Source organism: Pteronotus mesoamericanus, unplaced genomic scaffold, assembly GCF_021234165.1.
Source record: "Pteronotus mesoamericanus isolate MK-2021 breed Mesoamerican mustached bat unplaced genomic scaffold, CSHL_Meso_final scaffold_705, whole genome shotgun sequence".
Taxonomy (NCBI): domain Eukaryota; kingdom Metazoa; phylum Chordata; class Mammalia; order Chiroptera; family Mormoopidae; genus Pteronotus; species Pteronotus mesoamericanus.
In genome coordinates, this window is record NW_026555326.1 from 8,479,732 (window position 1) to 8,483,841 (window position 4,110).

Genomic DNA, 4,110 nt, shown 5'->3' on the forward strand with positions numbered 1-4,110 from the left:
TTTGTTTGTTTTTTAGGTTCCGCATATAAGTGAGATCATACAGTACTTTTTCATTCTCTGTCTGACTTATTTTACTTAGCATAATACCCTTAAGGCCCATTCATGTTGTCACAAATGGCAAGATTTCCTTCTTTTTATGGCTGAATAATATTCCATTGCATATATACGACAGTTTTTTTAGTATATTCATCCACTGATGGATATTTTGGTTGTTTCCACATCTTGGCTATTATAAATAATGCTGCAATAAACTTGGGGGTCTAGGTATCTTTTTGAATTAGTATTTTTGTTTTCTTTGGATATATACCCAAAGTGGATTAGTGGATGTATATAGTAGTTCTCTTTTAGTTTTCTGGAAGAACTTCCATGCTATTTTTCATTGTGTCTGCACAAATTTACAATCCGAGCAACAGTGTACGAGTTTCCCTTTCTCCACATCCTAACTCTTTATCTTTTGTCTTTTTTATAATAGCTATTCTAAGTGGTGTGATGTGGTTTGGATTTGCATTTCCCTGATGATTAGTGATGTTTCCCATCTTTTCATGTATCTGTTGGCTATTTGTTTTTGTTTTTAAAGATTTTATTTATTTATTTTTAGAGGGGAAGGGAGAGAGAAAGAGAGGGAGAGAAACATCAATGTGTGCTTGCCTCTCAAGTGCACCTCCACTGGGGGACTGGCCTGCAACCCATGCATGTACTTTAGACTGGGAATGGGAGCAGCGATGCTTTCTTCTCATGCTGGTACTAATCCACTGAGCCACACCAGCCCAGGCTATCTGTTGGCTATGTGACTATTGTCTATGGAAAAATGTCTATTCAATTCCTCTGCTCATTTTTAAGTTGGATTGCTATTTTGCTATTGAGTTGCATGAGTTCTTTTTATATTTTAGATATTAACCCCAAATCAAATACATGATAGAATTTTTTCACAAACTGGCTTCTGGCTGTGCTTATTTCAAACCTTGTTTTTCCTTCACTTCAGAAATACTTTTGATGGTAGGTACTGTAGCACAAGTTCACATGGAGAATATGGCCAGCACTTACCTGTCCTGACATCTGGTAAAGTGGAACAGTGGAAGGAGTGTTCCAGGCAGCCTTTCCTACACCAGGACAGAAGGCAGTAATGTGAGTGATGGAGAACCTCCTAAACATGTTTCAATAAATTCAAAATAAATGTATTCCCCAACTTACTTTTGCAAATTAATAAAAGTACATGGCCAAGTAGACATATCACTAAAAGCCCTGATACTAGCTTTGAAAGAGGTTCATGTAAATAAGAGGCCTGAAGCTTGAGCATTGATAGTTTTGAGATAAATTCAAACAAAATCCTCATAGGTGATTTCCTTATACTGTGGTTTGTCATCCCTTCCTTCTTGCCTCAACTTAACATGTGTCCTTCAGAGAGGCAGCCTGGGTTGAGAAAAGAACACCAGCTTTTTAGTTTGGACAGTTATCTCTCTTGGCCATAGTTTCCTCTTTGGCAGTGGGGTTAATAACTACCCCATAGAGATGTGGCTGTGAAGACTGGGTGGAAAACTTAGAAGCATCCAGTCCACAGTGGGCTGATTACTTCCTTTTCTTGCCTTTTTAAGCTGCAGAGAAGAGGAGGTTATGATGCTAAGGTTCAAGAAGGAAGGGTACCAGGAATAGAGAAGCCCTTCCCTCACTCCCAAGCCCTGAGGGGTTGTGCTCCCCCTCTCTGGCCTGCCCTTGTACATATGCTTTTGCCTCCCTCTCCCTCTGATCCCACTTCCAACACCACCCCATCCCTCTTGTCCTTTTGAGGATCTCAAAGAAGACGCTTGAGAAATCTAGGGAAGGAATGTAAAGTCTGTTGCAGTAAGTTTCTTTTAAGAGAAGCTGGAGGTGACCTCACTGCCCTTTCTCCATTCCCCTGGGCCTTGTGGATGGCTCTCAATGCACCGAGCTCTGCAGCCAATGAAACTGGATGCAGTGATTGGCTTCAAAAAGTCAAGCTGGAGTAAACTTCAGAAAGGTCAGCTGTGAGGATTTGCAGAGAGGTTTGGGAGTGAGAAAGCTGCTCACAGAATCCCAGAGTCATCACTTCTTTTTGGCCTAAGATTTCAGCCAGTTAACACTGGAGGGAGAAATGTCCTTGGTCATATTACCAAACAGTGGACCCGTGGGGGGTGGTGCCCAGATGCTATTACTGAAACAACAATCCCCCTTCCCCAGGGTCCCTCTGTTGTAGGTCCTTTGCCCACCGTCCTTGGAATTATGGCTCTCAATGGCAGAGTTTGGTGAAAAGGAAAGGAACTATTTATTCAAAAGTTATACAGTTTTGATTAAATGCTGCCCTTAAATCTCAAAATCCCTTTAAAACACCCACCAACACACACAGTCCTGCCTTCCCAACTTTGGCCAGTCAGGGGTACCGTCCTTCAGAAGAAAAAGAATGGAAGTCTGGGGCTCGGTTAGGCAGGCCTCTCGTGGTGGTCAGCAACATCTGCTGTGTCGCCATGAGGAAGGAGATAGTCAGGTAGGAGAAAACTCCAGAGGTATCCCAGGGTTAAGATAAAGAACATGGATAAAGGGCAGAGACCCTGTTCTAAGACTGGTAGTTTCTGCATCTGGAAAAGCACAGAATCCTAGTGAATCATGAATGCAACTGTGCAGAAGATGTTATCTGACCCCTGCTTCGCTATAATATCATTATAATAAATTAGCATTGTGGGACCCCCTTCCCAGTAGCCAATCAAGGAAATCGTGGGAGACCCACCCTAAGGAATAAAAGCCCTCTAGCCCTGTGAAGTCTGGGCTGTTAGGCTCTGCTCAGAGTTGGCCTGCTCCCATGTTCTGTGTGGCTTTATAAATCTGCTTTCTCTCGCTTTCTGCTATAAACTATGTGTGTTCGGTTCAATTTTTTGTCCGTGATCACCAAGAACCTGGTTACCTGTGCCCACCTGTGACAGCCGCAATCTCCAGTTCCTAATCCAAAACCATGTGGCACCTTCTCATGGCCCACTAGTGAGTCCTTTCTCCCCTCTTTCTTCCTACGTGGTCTTCACATTGTTCCTCAGAATCTGTGTCCCTTTGTCTTTCCTGCAGGCCCTGTTTCTCCTCTTCTCTCCCAGTTACATTCTGTCTTAAGTCTTTCAAACCTTCCTGGTTAGCCTTGTTGAGATGCAAAATAACCATCTTTGCCTATGAAGAAGGAAGCTATCCAGCTGTTATTGACATGGAAAGTAATTCTCAATGACCCCCTCCAGATCTTCCATACCCCATGGTGTCCTGTCTTGGGATGGGGAGAATATATTTTTCCTTGGACACCCCAATTTCTGGACCCCCTTACAAATACCCTTTGGGGAGCCCTGGCTGTGCCCCATTACAGTGATGCAAGAAAGCTTTGGTGAGGGGCTGCCCCGTGTAGGCTGTGGGGGTCAGTTTAATTTTGTGTCTGCAGACTGGGAGGCATACGAGCTAATCCAAATTGGGAAGATCATAAAACTTCTAAAAATGTCTCCAGAATAGTGTACACAAACTGGGAAGTGTTAAAAAGCAGACTCCCTAGAGCCTGTTCCAAAGATTTCCATTTAAATCATCTGTTAAAAAGCTGTTCCAGGTGATTCTGAGCTGGATATCTGAGGCCCACATTTTAAGGAACTGCTCCTGAAACTACTTGTACATTCTCATGGCTGGAAGTTCTTTCTTTCTTCTACCCAGAGTCTCCCGTTGCAAAACTTGCTTCTTCTGATCCTGCTTGCTTCTTGCGATTAAACTCTCATCAGAGTTTGTCTTGGCACCTCATTGGGTCAACAGTAACCGTGGTAACCTAAGTGGGGTGTCTGGGGGGAAAACCGTGATCCTGGGTCTGACTCTTGGAGGGACTGCTTGCTCTTGGTTAGGGAATAGCCCTAACGTTATTCCCCTGAGGGTTCGGATCCTGACCCAAAGCGAGAAGAGGGACGCCCGATAGGGAGAGCCAGTATTTTGGATACAGGGCTCCCGCTCCAGCGCCGAGCGGTCACGTAAGAGCGAGGGTTTTGGCCACTGCCTCCGCCCGCGGTAGCTGGGGGGTAGGGGCGGGGTCTGGGGCGGAAGCGGGCTCTTGGTAGCTATGGCAACAGGTAAACAACCAGCTAGTCCTGG